General features: G+C 28.6%; 1 protein-coding gene across 1 annotated transcript in view; it reads left to right on the top strand.

Annotated features, from left to right (window-relative positions):
- Snoo (Sno oncogene) overlaps window positions 1–25,927 on the top strand; it is a 441,297-nt gene that overhangs the window by 103,817 nt on the left and 311,553 nt on the right. The window contains exon 2 of the mRNA XM_087157925.1: window positions 24,005–24,107. The gene's annotated coding sequence lies outside the window, so the exon portion shown is untranslated. The remainder of the gene's footprint in view (window positions 1–24,004; window positions 24,108–25,927) is intronic.

Genomic DNA, 25,927 nt, shown 5'->3' with positions numbered 1-25,927 from the left:
GTATGGCTCATGAGGAATCTGTTGGCGATGTAATTTCTAATGCATGCCCTTAAGTGTTGTTTATGACCGCTATAATAACTCAAAGAATTTTTAAATGACTTTGAAGAAATTACCTCAATTTTTTATTTAAAAGAGAAAAAAAACTATATGGTAATTCAAAAAAGTATGGATTTTTAATCTAGTGTGAAAATCAATGTATGTGAAATCTGAGGAAACTGTTGGGGATGAAATTAAGGATGATGGCCGTTACAATAACTAAAAGCATTTTTTAAATTCCTTCCAAAAAATTAGCCCTTACTTTTATTTTGATAGAAATAAAAAACAAATTAACTGCAATCTCAAAAATGTCATGCATTAGAACCATGTGTTTTTTACAAACCAAAAATCAGATATAATGGCTGTTAGGCCATAGCACCCGAAATCCGGTTAAACCTTCACCTGGCACGTCTCTAATGCAAGTGTATTTTTACGATATCCACTTAATTTGTATGATTTTTATATCCTCATATCCATAATTTTAAATTAAGATTTTAGTGCATTAAAAAATATAACTTTTCTTGCTATATGTGGGGTGGAGTTTGAAAGAAAAGTATTATTTATCATTGGAAAAATTAAAAAATGTATGGCTCATGAGGAATCTGTTGGCGATGTAATTTCTAATGCATGCCCTTAAGTGTTGTTTATGACCGCTATAATAACTCAAAGAATTTTTAAATGACTTTGAAGAAATTACCTCAATTTTTTATTTAAAAGAGAAAAAAAACTATATGGTAATTCAAAAAAGTATGGATTTTTAATCTAGTGTGAAAATCAATGTATGTGAAATCTGAGGAAACTGTTGGGGATGAAATTAAGGATGATGGCCGTTACAATAACTAAAAGCATTTTTTAAATTCCTTCCAAAAAATTAGCCCTTACTTTTATTTTGATAGAAATCAAAAACAAATTAACTGCAATCTCAAAAATGTCATGCATTAGAACCATGTGTTTTTTACAAACCAAAAATCAGATATAATGGCTGTTAGGCCATAGCACCCGAAATCCGGTTAAACCTTCACCTGGCACGTCTCTAATGCAAGTTTATTTTTACGATATCCACTTAATTTGTATGATTTTTATATCCTCATATCCATAATTTTAAATTAAGATTTTAGTGCATTAAAAAATATAACTCTTCTTGCTATATGTGGGGTGGAGTTTGAAAGAAAAATATTATTTATCATTGGAAAAATTAAAAAATGTATGGCTCATGAGGAATCTGTTGGCGATGTAATTTCTAATGCATGCCCTTAAGTGTTGTTTATGACCGCTATAATAACTCAAATAATTTTTAAATGACTTTGAAGAAATTACCTCAATTTTTTATTTAAAAGAGAAAAAAAACTGTATGGTAATTTAAAAAAGTATGGATTTTTAATCTAGTGTGAAAATCAATGTATGTGAAATCTGAGGAAACTGTTGGGGATGAAATTAAGGATGATGGCCGTTACAATAACTAAAAGCATTTTTTAAATTCCTTCCAAAAAATTAGCCCTTACTTTTATTTTGATAGAAATAAAAAACAAATTAACTGCAATCTCAAAAATGTCATGCATTAGAACCATGTGTTTTTTACAAACCAAAAATCAGATATAATGGCTGTTAGGCCATAGCACCCGAAATCCGGTTAAACCTTCACCTGGCACGTCTCTAATGCAAGTTTATTTTTACGATATCCACTTAATTTGTATGATTTTTATATCCTCATATCCATAATTTTAAGTTAAGATTTTAGTGCATTAAAAAATATAACTTTTCTTGCTATATGTGGGGTGGAGTTTGAAAGAAAAGTATTATTTATCATTGGAAAAATTAAAAAATGTATGGCTCATGAGGAATCTGTTGGCGATGTAATTTCTAATGCATGCCCTTAAGTGTTGTTTATGACCGCTATAATAACTCAAAGAATTTTTAAATGACTTTGAAGAAATTACCTCAATTTTTTATTTAAAAGAGAAAAAAAGCTATATGGTAATTCAAAAAAGTATGGATTTTTAATCTAGTGTGAAAATCAATGTATGTGAAATCTGAGGAAACTGTTGGGGATGAAATTAAGGATGATGGCCGTTACAATAACTAAAAGCATTTTTTAAATTCCTTCCAAAAAATTAGCCCTTACTTTTATTTTGATAGAAATCAAAAACAAATTAACTGCAATCTCAAAAATGTCATGCATTAGAACCATGTGTTTTTTACAAACCAAAAATCAGATATAATGGCTGTTAGGCCATAGCACCCGAAATCCGGTTAAACCTTCACCTGGCACGTCTCTAATGCAAGTTTATTTTTACGATATCCACTTAATTTGTATGATTTTTATATCCTCATATCCATAATTTTAAATTAAGATTTTAGTGCATTAAAAAATATAACTTTTCTTGCTATATGTGGGGTGGAGTTTGAAAGAAAATTATTATTTATCATTGGAAAAATTAAAAAATGTATGGCTCATGAGGAATCTGTTGGCGATGTAATTTCTAATGCATGCCCTTAAGTGTTGTTGTTGACCGTTATAATAACTTAAAGAATTTTTAAATTACTTTGAAGAAATTACCTCAATTTTTTATTTCAAAAAAAAAGAAAACAAACTACATGGTAATTCAAAAAAGTATGGATTTTTATTCTAGTGTGAAAAACAATGTATGTGAAATCTGAGGAAACTGTTGGGGATGTAATGCATAATGAATCCCTTTTCTATCCCCTAAGTAATGATGATGGCAGTTACAATAACTAAAATTATTTTTTAAATTCCTTCCAAAAAATTAGCCCTTACTTTTATTTTGATAGAAATCAAAAACAAATTAACTGCAATCTCAAAAATGTCGTGCATTAGAACCATGTGTTTTTTACAAACCAAAAATCAGATATAATGGCTGTTAGGCCATAGCACCCGAAATCCGGTTAAACCTTCACCTGGCACGTCTCTAATGCAAGTTTATTTTTACGATATCCACTTAATTTGTATGATTTTTATATCCTCATATCCATAATTTTAAATTAAGATTTTAGTGCATTAAAAAATATAACTTTTCTTGCTATATGTGGGGTGGAGTTTGAAAGAAAAGTATTATTTATCATTGGAAAAATTAAAAAATGTATGGCTCGTGAGGAATCTGTTGGCGATGTAATTTCTAATGCATGCCCTTAAGTGTTGTTGATGACCGTTATAATAACTTAAAGAATTTTTAAATTACTTTGAAGAAATTACCTCAATTTTTTATTTCAAAAAAAAAGAAAACAAACTACATGGTAATTCAAAAAAGTATGGATTTTTATTCTAGTGTGAAAAACAATGTATGTGAAATCTGAGGAAACTGTTGGGGATGTAATGCATAATGAATCCCTTTTCTATCCCCTAAGTAATGATGATGGCAGTTACAATAACTAAAATTATTTTTTAAATTCCTTCCAAAAAATTAGCCCTTACTTTTATTTTGATAGAAATCAAAAACAAATTAACTGCAATCTCAAAAATGTCGTGCATTAGAACCATGTGTTTTTTACAAACCAAAAATTAGATATAATGGCTGTTAGGCCATAGCACCCGAAATCCGGTTAAACCTTCACCTGGCACGTCTCTAATGCAAGTTTATTTTTACGATATCCACTTAATTTGTATGATTTTTATATCCTCATATCCATAATTTTAAATTAAGATTTTAGTGCATTAAAAAATATAACTTTTATTGCTGTATGTGGGGTGGAGATTGAAAGAAAATTATTATTTATCATTGGAAAAATTAAAAAATGTATGGGTCATGAGGAATCTGTTGGCGATGTAATTTCTAATGCATGCCCTTAAGTGTTGTTGATGACCGCTATAATAACTTAAAGAATTTTTAAATTACTTTGAAGAAATTACCTCAATTTTTTATTTCAAAAAAAAAGAAAACAAACTACATGGTAATTCAAAAAAGTATGGATTTTTATTCTAGTGTGAAAATCAATGTATGTGAAATCTGAGGAAACTGTTGGGGATGTAATGCATAATGAATCCATTTTCTATCCCCTAAGTAATGATGATGGCAGTTACAGTAACTAAAATTATTTTTTAAATTCCTTCCAAAAAATTAGCCCTTACTTTTATTTTGATAGAAATCAAAAACAAATTAACTGCAATCTCAAAAATATCATGCATTAGAACCATGTGTTTTTTACAAACCAAAAATCAGATATAATGGCTGTTAGGCCATAGCACCCGAAATCCGGTTAAACCTTCACCTGGCACGTCTCTAAAGCAAGTTTATTTTTACGATATCCACTTAATTTGTATGATTTTTATATCCTCATATCCATAATTTTAAATTAAGATTTTAGTGCATTAAAAAATATAACTTTTATTGCTATATGTGGGGTGGAGTTTGAAAGAAAATTATTATTTATCATTGGAAAAATTAAAAAATGTATGGCTCATGAGGAATCGGTTGGCGATGTAATTTCTAATGCATGCCCTTAAGTGTTGTTGATGACCGCTATAATAACTCAAAGAATTTTTAAATGACTTTGAAGAAATTACCTCAATTTTTTATTTAAAAGAGAAAACAAACTATATGGTAATTCAAAAAAGTATGGATTTTTAATCTAGTGTTAAAATCAATGTATGTGAAATCTGAGGAAACTGTTGGGGATGTAATACATAATGAATCCCTTTTCTATCCCCTAAGTAATGATGATGGCCGTTACAGTAACTAAAATTATTTTTTACATTCCTTCCAAAAAATTAGCCCTTACTTTTATTTTGATAGAAATCAAAAACAAATTAACTGCAATCTCAAAAATATCATGCATTAGAACCATGTGTTTTTTACAAACCAAAAATCAGATATAATGGCTGTTAGGCCATAGCACCCGAAATCCGGTTAAACCTTCACCTGGCACGTCTCTAATGCAAGTTTATTTTTACGATATCCACTTAATTTGTATGATTTTTATATCCTCATATCCATAATTTTAAATTAAGATTTTAGTGCATTAAAAAATATAACTTTTCTTGCTATATGTGGGGTGGAGTTTGAAAGAAAAGTATTATTTATCATTGGAAAAATTAAAAAATTTATGGCTCATGAGGAATCTGTTGGCGATGTAATTTCTAATGCATGCCCTTAAGTGTTGTTGATGACCGTTATAATAACTTAAAGAATTTTTAAATTACTTTGAAGAAATTACCTCAATTTTTTATTTCAAAAAAAAAGAAAACAAACTACATTGTAATTCAAAAAAGTATGGATTTTTATTCTAGTGTGAAAAACAATGTATGTGAAATCTGAGGAAACTGTTGGGGATGTAATGCATAATGAATCCCTTTTCTATCCCCTAAGTAATGATGATGGCAGTTACAATAACTAAAATTATTTTTTAAATTCCTTCCAAAAAATTAGCCCTTACTTTTATTTTGATAGAAATCAAAAACAAATTAACTGCAATCTCAAAAATATCATGCATTAGAACCATGTGTTTTTTACAAACCAAAAATCAGATATAATGGCTGTTAGGCCATAGCACCCGAAATCCGGTTAAACCTTCACCTGGCACGTCTCTAATGCAAGTTTATTTTTACGATATCCACTTAATTTGTATGATTTTTATATCCTCATATCCATAATTTTAAATTAAGATTTTAGTGCATTAAAAAATATAACTTTTCTTGCTATATGTGGGGTGGAGTTTGAAAGAAAAGTATTATTTATCATTGGAAAAATTAAAAAATTTATGGCTCATGAGGAATCTGTTGGCGATGTAATTTCTAATGCATGCCCTTAAGTGTTGTTGATGACCGTTATAATAACTTAAAGAATTTTTAAATTACTTTGAAGAAATTACCTCAATTTTTTATTTCAAAAAAAAAGAAAACAAACTACATGGTAATTCAAAAAAGTATGGATTTTTATTCTAGTGTGAAAAACAATGTATGTGAAATCTGAGGAAACTGTTGGGGATGTATTGCATAATGAATCCCTTTTCTATCCCCTAAGTAATGATGATGGCAGTTACAATAACTAAAATTATTTTTTAAATTCCTTCCAAAAAATTAGCCCTTACTTTTATTTTGATAGAAATCAAAAACAAATTAACTGCAATCTCAAAAATGTCGTGCATTAGAACCATGTGTTTTTTACAAACCAAAAATTAGATATAATGGCTGTTAGGCCATAGCACCCGAAATCCGGTTAAACCTTCACCTGGCACGTCTCTAATGCAAGTTTATTTTTACGATATCCACTTAATTTGTATGATTTTTATATCCTCATATCCATAATTTTAAATTAAGATTTTAGTGCATTAAAAAATATAACTTTTATTGCTGTATGTGGGGTGGAGATTGAAAGAAAATTATTATTTATCATTGGAAAAATTAAAAAATGTATGGGTCATGAGGAATCTGTTGGCGATGTAATTTCTAATGCATGCCCTTAAGTGTTGTTGATGACCGCTATAATAACTTAAAGAATTTTTAAATTACTTTGAAGAAATTACCTCAATTTTTTATTTCAAAAAAAAAGAAAACAAACTACATGGTAATTCAAAAAAGTATGGATTTTTATTCTAGTGTGAAAATCAATGTATGTGAAATCTGAGGAAACTGTTGGGGATGTAATGCATAATGAATCCCTTTTCTATCCCCTAAGTAATGATGATGGCAGTTACAGTAACTAAAATTATTTTTTAAATTCCTTCCAAAAAATTAGCCCTTACTTTTATTTTGATAGAAATCAAAAACAAATTAACTGCAATCTCAAAAATATCATGCATTAGAACCATGTGTTTTTTACAAACCAAAAATCAGATATAATGGCTGTTAGGCCATAGCACCCGAAATCCGGTTAAACCTTCACCTGGCACGTCTCTAAAGCAAGTTTATTTTTACGATATCCACTTAATTTATATGATTTTTATATCCTCATATCCATAATTTTAAATTAAGATTTTAGTGCATTAAAAAATATAACTTTTATTGCTATATGTGGGGTGGAGTTTGAAAGAAAATTATTATTTATCATTGGAAAAATTAAAAAATGTATGGCTCATGAGGAATCGGTTGGCGATGTAATTTCTAATGCATGCCCTTAAGTGTTGTTGATGACCGCTATAATAACTCAAAGAATTTTTAAATGACTTTGAAGAAATTACCTCAATTTTTTATTTAAAAGAGAAAACAAACTATATGGTAATTCAAAAAAGTATGGATTTTTAATCTAGTGTTAAAATCAATGTATGTGAAATCTGAGGAAACTGTTGGGGATGTAATACATAATGAATCCCTTTTCTATCCCCTAAGTAATGATGATGGCCGTTACAGTAACTAAAATTATTTTTTACATTCCTTCCAAAAAATTAGCCCTTACTTTTATTTTGATAGAAATCAAAAACAAATTAACTGCAATCTCAAAAATATCATGCATTAGAACCATGTGTTTTTTACAAACCAAAAATCAGATATAATGGCTGTTAGGCCATAGCACCCGAAATCCGGTTAAACCTTCACCTGGCACGTCTCTAATGCAAGTTTATTTTTACGATATCCACTTAATTTGTATGATTTTTATATCCTCATATCCATAATTTTAAATTAAGATTTTAGTGCATTAAAAAATATAACTTTTCTTGCTATATGTGGGGTGGAGTTTGAAAGAAAAGTATTATTTATCATTGGAAAAATTAAAAAATTTATGGCTCATGAGGAATCTGTTGGCGATGTAATTTCTAATGCATGCCCTTAAGTGTTGTTGATGACCGTTATAATAACTTAAAGAATTTTTAAATTACTTTGAAGAAATTACCTCAATTTTTTATTTCAAAAAAAAAGAAAACAAACTACATTGTAATTCAAAAAAGTATGGATTTTTATTCTAGTGTGAAAAACAATGTATGTGAAATCTGAGGAAACTGTTGGGGATGTAATGCATAATGAATCCCTTTTCTATCCCCTAAGTAATGATGATGGCAGTTACAATAACTAAAATTATTTTTTAAATTCCTTCCAAAAAATTAGCCCTTACTTTTATTTTGATAGAAATCAAAAACAAATTAACTGCAATCTCAAAAATATCATGCATTAGAACCATGTGTTTTTTACAAACCAAAAATCAGATATAATGGCTGTTAGGCCATAGCACCCGAAATCCGGTTAAACCTTCACCTGGCACGTCTCTAATGCAAGTTTATTTTTACGATATCCACTTAATTTGTATGATTTTTATATCCTCATATCCATAATTTTAAATTAAGATTTTAGTGCATTAAAAAATATAACTTTTCTTGCTATATGTGGGGTGGAGTTTGAAAGAAAAGTATTATTTATCATTGGAAAAATTAAAAAATTTATGGCTCATGAGGAATCTGTTGGCGATGTAATTTCTAATGCATGCCCTTAAGTGTTGTTGATGACCGTTATAATAACTTAAAGAATTTTTAAATTACTTTGAAGAAATTACCTCAATTTTTTATTTCAAAAAAAAAGAAAACAAACTACATGGTAATTCAAAAAAGTATGGATTTTTATTCTAGTGTGAAAAACAATGTATGTGAAATCTGAGGAAACTGTTGGGGATGTATTGCATAATGAATCCCTTTTCTATCCCCTAAGTAATGATGATGGCAGTTACAATAACTAAAATTATTTTTTAAATTCCTTCCAAAAAATTAGCCCTTACTTTTATTTTGATAGAAATCAAAAACAAATTAACTGCAATCTCAAAAATGTCGTGCATTAGAACCATGTGTTTTTTACAAACCAAAAATTAGATATAATGGCTGTTAGGCCATAGCACCCGAAATCCGGTTAAACCTTCACCTGGCACGTCTCTAATGCAAGTTTATTTTTACGATATCCACTTAATTTGTATGATTTTTATATCCTCATATCCATAATTTTAAATTAAGATTTTAGTGCATTAAAAAATATAACTTTTCTTGCTATATGTGGGGTGGAGTTTGAAAGAAAAGTATTATTTATCATTGGAAAAATTAAAAAATTTATGGCTCATGAGGAATCTGTTGGCGATGTAATTTCTAATGCATGCCCTTAAGTGTTGTTGATGACCGTTATAATAACTTAAAGAATTTTTAAATTACTTTGAAGAAATTACCTCAATTTTTTATTTCAAAAAAAAAGAAAACAAACTACATGGTAATTCAAAAAAGTATGGATTTTTATTCTAGTGTGAAAAACAATGTATGTGAAATCTGAGGAAACTGTTGGGGATGTAATGCATAATGAATCCCTTTTCTATCCCCTAAGTAATGATGATGGCAGTTACAATAACTAAAATTATTTTTTAAATTCCTTCCAAAAAATTAGCCCTTACTTTTATTTTGATATAAATCAAAAACAAATTAACTGCAATCTCAAAAATATCATGCATTAGAACCATGTGTTTTTTACAAACCAAAAATCAGATATAATGGCTGTTAGGCCATAGCACCCGAAATCCGGTTAAACCTTCACCTGGCACGTCTCTAATGCAAGTTTATTTTTACGATATCCACTTAATTTGTATGATTTTTATATCCTCATATCCATAAGTTTAAATTAAGATTTTAGTGCATTAAAAAATATAACTTTTATTGCTATATGTGGGGTGGAGTTTAAAAGAAAATTATTATTTATCATTGGAAAAATTAAAAAATGTATGGCTCATGAGGAATCTGTTGGCGATGTAATTTCTAATGCATGCCCTTAAGTGTTGTTGATGACCGCTATAATAACTTAAAGAATTTTTAAATTACTTTGAAGAAATTACCTCAATTTTTTATTTCAAAAAAAAGAAAACAAACTACATGGTAATTCAAAAAAGTATGGATTTTTATTCTAGTGTGAAAAACAATGTATGTGAAATCTGAGGAAACTGTTGGGGATGTAATGCATAATGAATCCCTTTTCTATCCCCTAAGTAATGATGATGGCAGTTACAATAACTAAAATTATTTTTTAAATTCCTTCCAAAAAATTAGCCCTTACTTTTATTTTGATAGAAATCAAAAACAAATTAACTGCAATCTCAAAAATGTCGTGCATTAGAACCATGTGTTTTTTACAAACCAAAAATTAGATATAATGGCTGTTAGGCCATAGCACCCGAAATCCGGTTAAACCTTCACCTGGCACGTCTCTAATGCAAGTTTATTTTTACGATATCCACTTAATTTGTATGATTTTTATATTCTCATATCCATAATTTTAAATTAAGATTTTAGTGCATTAAAAAATATAACTTTTCTTGCTATATGTGGGGTGGAGTTTGAAAGAAAAGTATTATTTATCATTGGAAAAATTAAAACATTTATGGCTCATGAGGAATCTGTTGGCGATGTAATTTCTAATGCATGCCCTTAAGTGTTGTTTATGACCGCTATAATAACTCAAAGAATTTTTAAATGATTTTGAAGAAATTACCTCAATTTTTTATTTAAAAGAGAAAAAAAACTATATGGTAATTCAAAAAAGTATGGATTTTTAATCTAGTGTGAAAATCAATGTATGTGAAATCTGAGGAAACTGTTGGGGATGTAATGCATAATGAATCCCTTTTCTATCCCCTAAGTAATGATGATGGCCGTTACAGAAACAAAAATTATTTTTTAAATTCCTTCCAAAAAATTAGCCCTTACTTTTATTTTGATATAAATCAAAAACAAATTAACTGCAATCTCAAAAATATCATGCATTAGAACCATGTGTTTTTTACAAACCAAAAATCAGATATAATGGCTGTTAGGCCATAGCACCCGAAATCCGGTTAAACCTTCACCTGGCACGTCTCTAATGCAAGTTTATTTTTACGATATCCACTTAATTTGTATGATTTTTATATCCTCATATCCATAATTTTAAATTAAGATTTTAGTGCATTAAAAAATATAACTTTTATTGCTATATGTGGGGTGGAGTTTGAAAGAAAATTATTATTTATCATTGGAAAAATTAAAAAATGTATGGCTCATGAGGAATCTGTTGGCGATGTAATTTCTAATGCATGCCCTTAAGTGTTGTTGATGACCGCTATAATAACTTAAAGAATTTTTAAATTACTTTGAAGAAATTACCTCAATTTTTTATTTCAAAAAAAAGAAAACAAACTACATGGTAATTCAAAAAAGTATGGATTTTTATTCTAGTGTGAAAATCAATGTATATGAAATCTGAGGAAACTGTTGGGGATGTAATGCATAATGAATCCCTTTTCTATCCCCTAAGTAATGATGATGGCAGTTACAATAACTAAAATTATTTTTTAAATTCCTTCCAAAAAATTAGCCCTTACTTTTATTTTGATAGAAATCAAAAACAAATTAACTGCAATCTCAAAAATATCATGCATTAGAACCATGTGTTTTTTACAAACCGAAAATCAGATATAATGGCTGTTAGGCCATAGCACCCGAAATCCGGTTAAACCTTCACCTGGCACGTCTCTAATGCAAGTTTATTTTTACGATATCCACTTAATTTGTATGATTTTTATATCCTCATATCCATAATTTTAAATTAAGATTTTAGTGCATTAAAAAATATAACTTTTATTGCTATATGTGGGGTGGAGTTTGAAAGAAAATTATTATTTATCATTGGAAAAATTAAAAAATATATGGCTCATGAGGAATCGGTTGGCGATGTAATTTCTAATGCATGCCCTTAAGTGTTGTTGATGACCGCTATAATAACTCAAAGAATTTTTAAATGACTTTGAAGAAATTACCTCAATTTTTTATTTAAAAGAGAAAACAAACTATATGGTAATTCAAAAAAGTATGGATTTTTAATCTAGTGTTAAAATCAATGTATGTGAAATCTGAGGAAACTGTTGGGGATGTAATGCATAATGAATCCCTTTTCTATCCCCTAAGTAATGATGATGGCCGTTACAGTAACTAAAATTATTTTTTAAATTCCTTCCATAAAATTAGCCCTTACTTTTATTTTGATAGAAATCAAAAACAAATTAACTGCAATCTCAAAAATATCATGCATTAGAACCATGTGTTTTTTTACAAACCAAAAATCAGATATAATGGCTGTTAGGCCATAGCACCCGAAATCCGGTTAAACCTTCACCTGGCACGTCTCTAATGCAAGTTTATTTTTACGATATCCACTTAATTTGTATGATTTTTATATCCTCATATCCATAATTTTAAATTAAGATTTTAGTGCATTAAAAAATATAACTTTTCTTGCTATATGTGGGGTGGAGTTTGAAAGAAAAGTATTATTTATCATTGGAAAAATTAAAAAATTTATGGCTCATGAGGAATCTGTTGGCGATGTAATTTCTAATGCATGCCCTTAAGTGTTGTTTATGACCGCTATAATAACTCAAAGAATTTTTAAATGATTTTGAAGAAATTACCTCAATTTTTTATTTAAAAGAGAAAAAAAACTATATGGTAATTCAAAAAAGTATGGATTTTTAATCTAGTGTGAAAATCAATGTATGTGAAATCTGAGGAAACTGTTGGGGATGTAATGCATAATGAATCCCTTTTCTATCCCCTAAGTAATGATGATGGCCGTTACAGTAACTAAAATTATTTTTTAAATTCCTTCCAAAAAATTAGCCCTTACTTTTATTTTGATAGAAATCAAAAACAAATTAACTGCAATCTCAAAAATATCATGCATTAGAACCATGTGTTTTTTACAAACCAAAAATCAGATATAATGGCTGTTAGGCCATAGCACCCGAAATCCGGTTAAACCTTCACCTGGCACGTCTCTAATGCAAGTTTATTTTTACGATATCCACTTAATTTGTATGATTTTTATATTCTCATATCCATAATTTTAAATTAAGATATTAGTGCATTAAAAAATATAACTTTTATTGCTATATGTGGGGTGGAGTTTGAAAGAAAAGTATTATTTATCATTGGAAAAATTAAAAAATTTATGGCTCATGAGGAATCTGTTGGCGATGTAATTTCTAATGCATGCCCTTAAGTGTTGTTGATGACCGCTATAATAACTCAAAGAATTTTTAAATGACTTTGAAGAAATTACCTCAATTTTTTATTTAAAAGAGAAAACAAACTATATGGTAATTCAAAAAAGTATGGATTTTTATTCTAGTGTGAAAATCAATGTATGTGAAATCTGAGGAAACTGTTGGGGATGTAATGCATAATGAATCCCTTTTCTATCCCCTAAGTAATGATGATGGCCGTTACAGTAACTAAAATTATTTTTTAAATTCCTTCCAAAAAATTAGCCCTTACTTTTATTTTGATAGAAATCAAAAACAAATTAACTGCATTCTCAAAAATATCATGCATTAGAACCATGTGTTTTTTACAAACCAAAAATCAGATATAATGGCTGTTAGGCCATAGCACCTGAAATCCGGTTAAACCTTCACCTGGCACGTCTCTAATGCAAGTTTATTTTTACGATATCCACTTAATTTGTATGATTTTTATATCCTCATATCCATAATTTTAAATTAAGATTTTAGTGCATTAAAAAATATAACTTTTATTGCTATATGTGGGGTGGAGTTTGAAAGAAAATTATTATTTATCATTGGAAAAATTAAAAAATGTATGGCTCATGAGGAATCTGTTGGCGATGTAATTTCTAATGCATGGCCTTAAGTGTTGTTGATGACCGTTATAATAACTTAAAGAATTTTTAAATTACTTTGAAGAAATTGCCTCAATTTTTTATTTCAAAAAAAAAGAAAACAAACTATATGGTAATTCAAAAAAGAATGGAATTTTAATCTTGTGTGAAAATCAATGTATGTGAAATCTGAGGAAACTGTTGGGGATGTAATGCATAATGAATCCCTTTTCTATCCCCTAAGTAATGATGATGGCCGTTACAATAACTAAAAGCATTTTTTAAATTTCTTCCAAAAAATTAGCCCTTACTTTTATTTTGATAGAAATCAAAAACAAATTAACTGCAATCTCAAAAATATCATGCATTAGAACCATGTGCTTTTTACAAACCAAAAATCAGATATAATGGCTGTTAGGCCATAGCACCCGAAATCCGGTTAAACCTTCACCTGGCACGTCTCTAATACTGTTTTTTTTTTTTTTTTTTTTTTTTTTTTTGTTATATCTGTTTTTTATAATTTCAGGTATATCTTAAAAAAGATTAAAATACTTACGAAATCTGAAGAAAATTTTGGATATAGTTTTTTTAAATGATTCTCTTATTTATTCTCATAAAATTAACAAGAAGTTAAGCGTCTTTTGAGACAAATACAATTTGATATTAATATTCAGGGAGATTGGAACTGGGACAACCCCTTCTAACATTGCACTTTTTCGCTCAGTATTTCCGTAATTAAAGTTACAATTAAGAATATAAATAGTTTTTTTTTTTTTTTTAGTCTGTATTATTAAAAAAATGTCTCTAGTTCAAAAAGGCTTTCTTTGACGACATTTCTTTGGTGAAAACTGCTGTCAATTTATTCCTTTCTAACCCCCCCCCCCCTCCCCCGCCATTTCTTGCAGAGGAGGTGTATTGTTTTATTGCTGACCAATGGAGAGAGTTCTTGGTTTCAAATGTCACAGGGAAAAAAAATGATATAGATAAATAATTTCGAGGTAAATAATATCTTTTAATTATTTTATCGCTCAGATAATATATATATATATATATATATATATATATATATATATAATGACATTTATTTCCTTCATAATTTTTTTTCCTTCTTTTTAGTACTTTTACTATTTTTCAGATTTAAGTTGATGGAAATCTGCTATTTTTTCTACTTAAATTTATCTGTAATCTTTCAACGTATAATTTGATGAAAAGTAGAAAATTTCAGTTTCTTGTTAAATCGCCGCTCAGTGTTAGCTTTAGTCTTTCCAAAGAATATTTTTGTAGTTACTTGTTTTCGTTCCGGTAATGCTTTTTTGTGTTCTTATTCGGCCTTAATTTCAATTAAAATTTGGTCTTTCCTTTTTCTGTGGTCCAGCTGATGAAGAATTGAAAATTTCGTTGATAATCCGGTCATCGTTCGTTTAAATAATTTTGTTTTCTTTTTTAGTGAAATGGACCCTTCATTACAAGAGCTATAATGCTCTAAATTGGATCTACCTAGACTACCAGCATTTTTTTTATTTTCTTTATCTAACATTGAAATACTTTCAGATGGTTAATAATTATAAGTTTACAAACTTAATGTAAATTGTATTATAGTTTATAAAACCAGTACTTACATGTCTGTTTTTGTAATGGCTCGCAGTTCAGGATGAGCCTTGTGGTCCTCTCACAAACCTTATCCCAAGACACTTCATTTCCGGTAATGTTTCCCAGTTCTTAATTTTTAAAATCGAAAGGTCAAACAGTTTAAAGTCATTATTCCATATGAGATTTTACCTTCCCCTTTCTTCGTGTGTCAGCTGGTCTAGTTTAAAATTTCACTACCGCTGCGGATTACTTTCCTTCTCATTATTCCATTTTATTCCATTTCCCACCTGTCCATTTTATTCATGCAGTCGATTTGATGAAATGGACGATATTAGGTTTCAATATATGGTGATAAAGTTTTCAATTTTCCCTACAAGCCATGTGTCTACAAAGATGTAATCCCTTAACACAAAAGCCCGAGATAACTCCGCCAGAGATAATTGTTAAATTGAGGGGTTAACCTGTTGCTTCCAACGATAGTTACTCAAAGGTTAACAGACACTAAGTATTGTTCGACACACATTTTTTTGTCTTGATGCTCTTGTACCTTTTACTATGCTTTTTCATTAGTTTTTATTCATCTCTGATTTTGGACTTTTTTTGTGTTTAATATTTTGTTCGACTATAAATTACAATGTGATGGGATCTTTTAAATCTTTCAATCAAACTTTACTTATTTAAATTTGCGTAGAATTGCAGCGGTTGCTTAAAAAATAAAATTTTAGTTTCAAATTCGTCGCCAAATGGCTTAGTTTGACCGAAATTATAAAATTTTGCAAATTCGTTTACTAATAATAATATAATAATAAATTAATAAGTGGATTAAACAAAACTCCTTTGTAAAATATTTTATAATCAATTATTTTTGCAAGCTATAAGTTTATAATTAGAATAAGAATGAGTAGCTAGAATTAAGTAGTTTTATAAGTTATATTATATAATAATTCGTTTTATCTGTACTACATTTACTTAGTTATTATAACAAATCAATAGATATAAATATTTTTTAAAAAAAAGTCCGTTTTTACAGAAAAAAATTATTATGATTCTTTTTATTAAAAATGTAGTAGACGTTATTAATAATTGATAAATTACTCGCAGAAGGTAGTAATTATAAACTTACAGTTAGAGAAGGATGCAGTACTCGATCTTGATTTCAAATAAACTTTTCTCTGTAATAAGCTTGTCTCTAATAAGCTTGTCTAAGCTATAATAAGCTTTTCCTCTTGTGAGATCTTCAGTACTTACAAGTACCATCTTGAAACCCAAGTTTTCTTCTGATGTCTTTCTGTCCAAAAAGCTAAAATTATTTGTTGTATAATTTAGAATAATGTTTGAAACATTTAAAAATAAATTAATTTTAAAAAGAGGAGTCACATTTTATTAAATTTAATTGAATCGTCACATTTCTGTTTTGACCACGTTGTCAAAATGCTTACTAGAGGACCCCAGTATCTGGCACTTGTAGAATCTATTGGTTTTCAGGGAATTGTGAAATATGTTTGAGATATATAAAAAAAAATTTATTTGGGAAATATTACAAACTTTTAAAAACAATTAAGCTTAAAATTACCGATTTGATTTACCTCTGAAAAGCAATAGATTCGATAAGTGCCAGGTACTTTGGTTCTCTTGCAAGCATTTCGTTCACGCAGTCACGGTACTTCTTCATGAATATGAATTAAAAAAGACGATAACAAAATTTGTTTCATTAAAATTCGAATCCTTCATTATTATAAAGGTTGTTCAGTCGGAGTTAGTTCGTAACAGTTCCAGAAAGTTAGCGACAGCTTACGTCAATTAGCAATCAAAATTCATTATTTCTGTTGCTAACATCGTTAGCAATAAGCAAACAATTATGCTTCAAATTGTGAAATATGTAGATCATATTTCACGATATTGTTCTAAAACAAAATGAATTTGGTAAGTGCCAATTCACCATTCTCTGTTGTTCATGATTTTCTATTGATTCAAAATTATGAAAAACTGTTGTTTTTCACAATTAATTTGAGTTCAGCTTCACACACTTTGCGAAGTTAGAATTTCGCGTTTAATATAAATAATATGTTGACTGATGTAAGGCTAAAAATTAATGCACATTTATTTTTATTCTTTTATTTAAATTTAAACTGTTTTAAGAATAGGCTGTGAATAAGACGATTTGAAATACAAAAATATTAAAATAATTAAAAACATATTTAAAATAAAACAGCTTACATTTTTCTTACAAATTTCGGTGTCGAATTCTTGAGTTTAGCAATCCAACTGACAAAATTTAGTATTCGAAATAACAATTAAACATATAAATATCATTGTTGATTGCATTTCATTGTTTTGTAACAATTGCATATGACCGAAGACAAGTTCTTATACAAAAATGATTGTTGGAAAAGTATTAGCAACAATGCATGCTTAATATAGCGTATGAAAATGTAATTTTTTTCTGTCTAGAAACAAAAAGTGCATTGTTTCAATGTACGACAGGGGGTAATAATGAAAAAAAGTATCAGGTTTTATAACTATATTGGCAAATGCATATAAATATTTTTCTTTTTCAGGCATTTAGTAAATTATTGAATTATCAACTTTTTTTAATATTTGGTTATAGTTTGATATTCTGAAAGTTATTAAAGCTTGTGGGTGATTAAACACCAAAGTTGCGATTTACGGTTTTTTATTTTTATAAAAAAATATAACAGCAAAAACTTTTTAATTATAAATATTTAGAGAATTTGTTTTATCAATTATAAATATATTTTTATGAGTTTTGAGGTCACGTGCTGAAAACATGCTTGACATATTAAGTAATTTATAGCAAAGAAAAACCAATTTCCCCCTAATAGTCTTACTTGTCAATATGGTAGCTTTTTTTTAATGCTAATAAGAAAATTAGCCTAAATCGTACCATTTTTCACATTTAAATTTGTATCAGTTACAGATCAGTGGCAGTTACTTTTGAATTATTTTAGTAATAAAATATAGTCATTCAGTTACTAATACTATATTTTGGTAATAATCTTTGCACAGCAGGTACGGAAAATTGTTTCCGTAAGTGGTATGATTCAGAAAACCGGTTAACCGGAAACCGACCTGATTAGTCAGATTCATAGCCAACTTTCCTTTTACAATTTTTAGAAATGGAGAAATTCGCTTGGTTGTAAGCCTTCAACATACAAGTTATTCAGACAATTATTATTCAGCATATATAAGTTATTCAACATAGATGTCATTAACCAATAATTACTAAATAACTACTTGACTAACCGGAAGCAAAATAAATCTCATTTAAATTTACTGAAATTGTTTAGATTTCCAATATTCAAATCCTTGCACAAGATGCTCAAAAATTACATTGAAAACTTGTAAAACTAATAAACTTAAATCGAAATCTAATGCAAGAACACAGCAACTTAATTCTTTTGCGTGGATTTCCATGTGAAAAATAAGCTTCATTATTTATTCGCTAGAGGACTTTCTCTATACAATATTGCTTCAGAAATCAGAGGTGGTAGGATTTAGAAGAGGTGCGAATTAGGCAACTCTTGTCTGTCTAATTAGTAGACGTATTTAAACTATGAAAAATTAATTGCTACCTGTTTGATTTGAAGAATAGTTTAAGCTATTTAAATTGCTTATTTTATAAACTACTTCTGATATATAGCTAAAGTGGTACTGCAAATTTGATTAGTAAAGTTACACAATAAACTGATGAATTGTGAGAAATAATCTATTTAAGAACACTTACTAGTTTATGAGATTCTGCTATTTTACTGTTTGATATAATTAAATTTAAATTTATACTATAAATTAGTTGTTGGGAACATTTAATCTAATTTTTTGTCCAGACTCAAGATTTTAAGATAGCTACGAAATTTGCTAATAAAAATGCATGGAACTTATAATGGTTTTATTATGGCTACTTGATGTAATATATAATTGTTTTCAAATTAATTCCAACATATATCTTTGAAATGACATATTTCTGTTATATTTTTTAACTTTATTTCTCCATCGATATATATTTTATTTTATTTTATTTTATTTTATAACCATCGTTCAACAGCTGACCCAATTTTGAGTTAACGACTACTAATGTTCAACTCTGTATCCTAGAACCCAATCCAGAAGATCCTGGATCAAGTATTGGGTGAAATTTTGTCTTCGTGGAGGACTTTTCGATGGAACTAGCCGCATTTGCGTTACATAGAGTGGAAAACCACGAAAACCTCCCACGGTTATTCTGATGGCAAGGGGAATCTAACCCATAATCCATCTACTACTGAGGATATTTTGCGTCAGCACTGTGGTTAGTGCAAGCCAATTGCCAAATTCAAATCGACCAGTCATTGCTGGGATTCGAACCCGGTACACTTCACTGGAAGGCGGACCCTCTATCTCCTAAGCCCCTACGGTTCTCTATCGATGTATAGAAAAATGTTTACATGTTGTGAAATTGTGGCGTAACTACCACTATAAATATTAAATACTGAATCACTAGTATATAAGACATGTTAACTCGATTCTATCTTGAGGTACCTTTTGATAGATGAAGGTTGATGTAGTCGATTTATAATTCCCCACATTGGTGACCCGGACGTGATAAGAAATTGTCAATATTGATGGATGAATCCACATTAAACAGTTGATTTGCTTAAAAAAAATATACTGCTCAAAGAAAAAAAAAGAAATCCGGTGAAGTGTAAGTAAAGTCTCCCGGTTAATAAATAATAATGAGCGAAATGCTAGAAAAAAAATAATAATAGCGAAAAGCTATAAAAAAATGATGGGAAAAAATAGCGAAAAAGCTATAAAAAAAATAACGAGCGAAATGCTTGGAAAAAAAAAAATAAATATAATGAGCAAAAAATTGAAGTTAATAAATAAAACAGCATTAATCAGCTAGTGGTATCTGTTCATCGAATTCTATCAGAGATAAAATTCTCGAAGGGGAGTAATGTGGCGTAACTACCACTATAAATATTAAATACCGAATCACTAGTATATAAGAGATGTTAACTTGATTCTATCATGAGGTACCTTTTGATAGATGAAGGTTGACATAGTCTAAGATTAAATCCCCTCAAAATAAGTCCATTTTCTATTATATACTGAAAATTAACACTTTTCTTTTAAGTGCCTCTCTATGCTCTTGAAAGCAATTTGAATGCTAACATATGCAAGTCTGGCACTACTTTATGAACATTGATTAAAAATTATTGATTTGAAACAAAGATTACAAATATTTTATTTTTGAAATTCCAATACTTCATTAATTTCAATTCTGTTCAATAGCAATTATTTTGCCAATGCTTTAAGAAATTTGGTGACAACTGAGAAAGTTGGAGTTGCATTAAGAAAGTTGGAGTTCAAAAATCAGTACTTCTGTTGACTGATAACTTTTTTGAAGGTTTGAAAAATAAAAATAAAAAAACAAATTATTGTTTTCGGTCATTACTTTACACTGAAATCAAATCCAATAAACATGTTAAGTGCCAGTTAGTGCAGTTCTCTTATAAGAGTTTTAAAAATGAATTACAATTGTCATTCAGAATAGAAAATTTCAAATTTTGTATTATTAAAATTTTGAATTCTTCATTAGTTTAAAAGTCAATTCTAATATAAATAATGAACTTAGTAATAAAGTTAGTTTGCTGTGGTTTGTTCTCATATGGTGTCAGAAAATTGGCGACAACCAACCTTAGTTAGCCATCAAAAAACTACATTTCATTTGGTTACATCTTTCTTTTTCGGTAGCAATACGTAGAAAATGATACTCTTGGCCACCGCGGCATTAATTTTTTTATTTCTAAAAGCTGAGAGTGGCATCAGTTAGCTTGTTTATAATTTTCATGGAACGTTTGTGCTTGTCGTTAGTTCTTACCTGTTTTATTAATAATAAATGTTTTGTCCTCTTTAATTCTTCGTATTTTATTTAATAATTCAAACTCAATCTGTAATATTTATAAACCCTACAAGCTGGATAAATTTTTAGAACCGTTTGCAACACAAAAAGCAGAAAATGTTTTTAATTTTAGAGGAGTTTTGGTTATATTTTACTATATTGTACTAAAAAGAAATGAATTTGGTAAGAAGAATTAATTTGGATATATTTTACTATATTGTACTAAAAGGAAAAGAATTTGGTAATTTCATTTCTGCCATAATATCAAAAATCTGACAACGTTAATGTAGATGTTGTTTGATCTGGCAATGTATTTGTGATAAATTTAATGCACATTAAATTTTTGAAAGAAATATGTAGATTGATAAAAGACTAAAAATTATGCATTATATGTATTAGTTATAAACTTGTTGTGAGTAAAACGCTTTTAAATATAAAATTACTTTAATATTCGAAAAGATAATCAAAATAAAGAGACTTACAATTTTCTTACTACTTTTCAGTGTCGAGTTCTTGAATTTTGAAGTCTAACTGACAATATAATTAAGTGTTCTAAATAACAATTGAATTTGTGACTATTAATTTTGAATCATTGTTGTGTAACAATTGCAAATGACTGATGCCACAGTTTTTTTAAATATACTTATACAAAAATAAATTTTCCTTTGTTGGATGCGCTAACAACAATGTGAGTTTAGTAGAGTATGAAAATGTAGATTTCAATGTGCAAAAATAACCATTTCATTTAAATGCACTCAATCATGTACCTGAACCCTTATAACAAGAAGAAAATAATAAATAAAAAAACTATTACTTTTCTAAACAAATAATTTTGTTTTACAAACATTAAGAATTAATTTTAATTACAGTTCGCAAATGTATTATTTTACAATAATTATTCATTCAATTACATATTAATTAGTTCACTTAGTTTAATTAGAGCAATTTTTCACCTTAATTTTCAAATAAGAGTATAGCATAATTTTCAAATATTTTAATTAAAATTTTTTGAAAAAATCACGTGTTTGATATAGTATGATGGTTGTTAATATAAATATTATACTAAATATTAACTCAAACATTTTGATTTCTTAATGTAGTAGTTTGAAAAAATTATCCATTGTAATTGAATTCATCCTACTTAATAAAAGAAATCAAACCTTTTGTAACCTGATCACCTTGTCTTCTAGGTTGATCATCTAGGATGTTAACCGAAGAAAAAGGACAAATATTGTCTGAAAGAGTGATTGAATGCTATTTTAAACCATTCATAAATTTATCAAAAAAAAGAAATTCAGAAATATTTTTATACAGTTTTGTATTACAATTTCACTAAATTGGTGAAATGATATAAAAATCTAAATCTTATTCCTTTTTGAGTAGACCATATCTAGAAAATATTCAAAGTTTTCACAACAAATATGTTTCTAGGTAAAACAAAATAAATCTCCAAAACGATAAAATAAATAAAATTTTACGTTTTCAACTAACATCGGCTCCTGTGCACTTTTTAATAAATAACAGACTTGCTAAATTAAAAATATCCATAAAAGAAAAAAAAATGATTTATCCGTGTTAAGCACTGTCTAATTTGACCACGCACTCTATGTAAGTTTTCACTTATCACAGTTTTCACTGTCAAAATTTCACTAGGCTATATGATATATATTCAGTAGGCTGAAAAATCTCATAAAATCGCGTTGTGGCATAGTAGGAACTTTATCTGGAGGAATAGAATATAGTTTTAAAGGTCTCTAATAGATGGCACTTTTCCCTACATTGCACGCCATGTACTTGAAAGTGAAACCTATAATTGGAAGTAATTGTTCATAAACTTAAAAGAGTTGCGCAGTAGGAGTTGGTTAATCAACGGTTAATGAAATTTGGAAAAAAAAAGGAGAGTTTGAGTTAATATTTAGTATAAGGAGAGACCATGAAAAAAAAGGAGAGTTTAAGTGCCTTACACTTGAGGCAAAGCTATAATTTTAAACTATATATGCCTTGCAATCTTGCAATGAAGAATCTATCTTGCAATGAAGAATTTATCTGGGCTTTAAAAAGTACAAAATAGCTTAAATGCTTTAAAAGTGATTAAACTTTTTTTTAAATCGCCAATTTGGCGAAATTTTTTCACGTGGATGAAAATTATCAAAATCAATACCGTATTATCAGTTTTTGCAAATTTTTATTAGCCCGATAAGGCAGCATTGGAGTAAAATTTTTAAATATTTAAAAATTAGACCACAAACGCTTTTTTTCCGTCCATATTTACGTTCTGCACCATTTTCAGAATAAACATAGAGGACGCTGGCTAAAGATAGGCTAAACTTGACCTAAAAATCATAACTAATACTAGTTGCAAACTTAGAGCAGTTATAAAAATAGTATATTATTCTAAATAAATAAATAAAAACATCTGAAACATCAGACCACCTTATACTGAAAATCAAGAGATTTATTTACGTACCAGTTCATGAGGTACTTTTGAAAAAATTTAGAATGCTTGGGTACAGTGTTCAGGCACTAACTCATGAATCATACTTGCTAACTTCTTCCTCTATAGGCGGAAGATATTTTTTCAGATAAATAAAGTGATAGGAAAACTTTACAAATTCATTTTTGATTTGACAAATTTAATTTACAATGATATTGACTAATTATCCAAATTACGCTTAAAATCAGTAGTTATTTCAGTAACAGTTCAAAAAGTGAGGGGAGCTATGACTTGCTGTTTGGCATGTACGGAATATGAATAACAAATGTCAATTTGAATCAAAAACTACAAATGTAGTAATTTGAATCTGTTAAAAATATTGAGTCGGAATAATTTCGCCAACGATTACTATAAGTTGATGGCAAATAGCGCCAATTGGCAATCAAAAATCGGTATTTTCTTTAGCTTACTTCTTTCTTTTCAGTTATCAAGGACCGCTACCAGTGATGTTTGGCTTAGGTGTGTTCTACAAGGAACCGTGTCACTACGATCTCAATCCGATGTGGGACTCAAAACAGATGAATGTCGTAAGTAACATATCTTGATTTTTCAGTTGTTACGTAGTTTTGAAAAAGCTAAGCCAGGTCTGCTAATATTTGAAGTCTGCAAAATACGCTATGCAAGGTTAAAATGTCTCGCTCAACAGAAACAGTATGTAGATTGATATATGGCCAAAAATTAGTTTGCACGGTAGTTTTCCCTTCAAATTTAATTTATTTTAAGAATGTACTGCGAGTGAAAATGTTCTAAAGATTAAAATAGTTAAAATAATTGAAAACATACTTGGAATAAAACGACTTTCATCTAATTAATTTCAGCGACGAATCTGTGAATTCGCAAGTCTCTGACTGACGCAACAATTAAGTATTCGAAATTGCAATGAAGTATGTCATTGTTTGCAATTCTGCAAAATAATTGCAAAATTGTATTTGATTGTTGTGTAACAATTACATTTGACTGATACCATAGTAAGTTTTGATTTTTTTTAATTAAAAAAAATGAATCTTTCTTGTAATCGAAACATTGTTGACAATGTTTGTTTGTTAGCTTATAAAAATGCTCTTTTTAATGGGTTGAAATAGTATTAAAAATGTTGTTTAAATCTATCGGATATACTATAACACATACTATAAGGGGAAATAATGAAAAAGTTTAACATTTCAAGGTCACAATATTAATGTTAAGAACTTTATCATGGTGCGTAGCGTTTTTAAAAAGTGCTTATTTTCGATATTCGTTTTTTAAAGAAAGGTGCATTTTTTCATTATGTGTTTTTAAAAAGTGCTTAATTTTCCCTTTTCCAAAATGAGATTTTTTCTTTATCATGTCGATTTTCGCCACGTATTATGCAAAAGCGTGCTTTTCACATTGTTCTATTCATTCAACGATCTATTTCCGCGTACCGTCGGTTCATAGCGTAAGAAAGCGCCAATCATTTTATATGTTTGATGAAATACTTGCAAGTCCGCATGTGTATCGTGTATCCACTGAGCTGGTTTCGGTGAGATTTTTGCACTCTCATGTGCAACTAACTCTGTTGCAGTTTTCAAAATATTCCCTATTTTAGGCTTCATTTTCCACTCTCTGATATCGAACCAAAAAATCTCTTAATCATTTTATAAAGGCCAATATAGTCAAGAAAATAATTCTTTGACAGAAACTAGTTATTTTATCATGATCATGTAAAGTCCTTGAAAACTATTTTGCATTTTGTTAATGTATATAGTGCTTAAAAATATTTTTTAATGCTTAAAAAGTACTTAAAAGTTGCTTATTTTTTGTTGAAAGATTTGGCTACGCACCTTGTTTATAGATAACAAACTATTTGCATTAATCAAGACTGACAAATAATTTTCTTAAAACAGATGTTTTACCAATTGTACTTTAACTAGACATCTAGAGGACTTTAATGAGAGCTATTTTAAGAATTTTCATTAGTATTTTGGAAAATCATTTCGTTAATGCATTATGAGGATTTTAAATAAAAAGACCAAAAAGCATTATTATTTTTTGATAACAAATTCTGATTAAATAGTTAAGCAAAAGCTCTTACTAAATTTCATCTAAATAATTTCAAAAATATGCAAAGCCCCATCACAGATTTTTTAATGCTTAGTTGGAAGTAAATTTTGAGCCACTTCTGAGACCGATAAGTGTTAATAAAAAAAAGTTGTGCTTAACTAATTGCATAAAGTGCCAGCAACTCAAACATCGGTACTTTGACGATAAACTTCCAACTCTTATTACAAATAATCTATTTAATTCTATTTCTTATCTTTTAGCATCGTTTTTGCCAAGTGTCAAATTACAAATAAAACGAGAAGCTAACATCCACGGATTTTTTTCG

The sequence above is a fragment of the Parasteatoda tepidariorum genome, chromosome 2 (genome assembly GCF_982258835.1).
Source record: "Parasteatoda tepidariorum strain Cologne lab strain chromosome 2, Ptep-v5.0, whole genome shotgun sequence".
NCBI lineage: Eukaryota > Metazoa > Arthropoda > Arachnida > Araneae > Theridiidae > Parasteatoda > Parasteatoda tepidariorum.
Note: the sequence above shows the minus strand (reverse complement) of the source record. Positions and strands in the feature narration are given on the sequence as shown.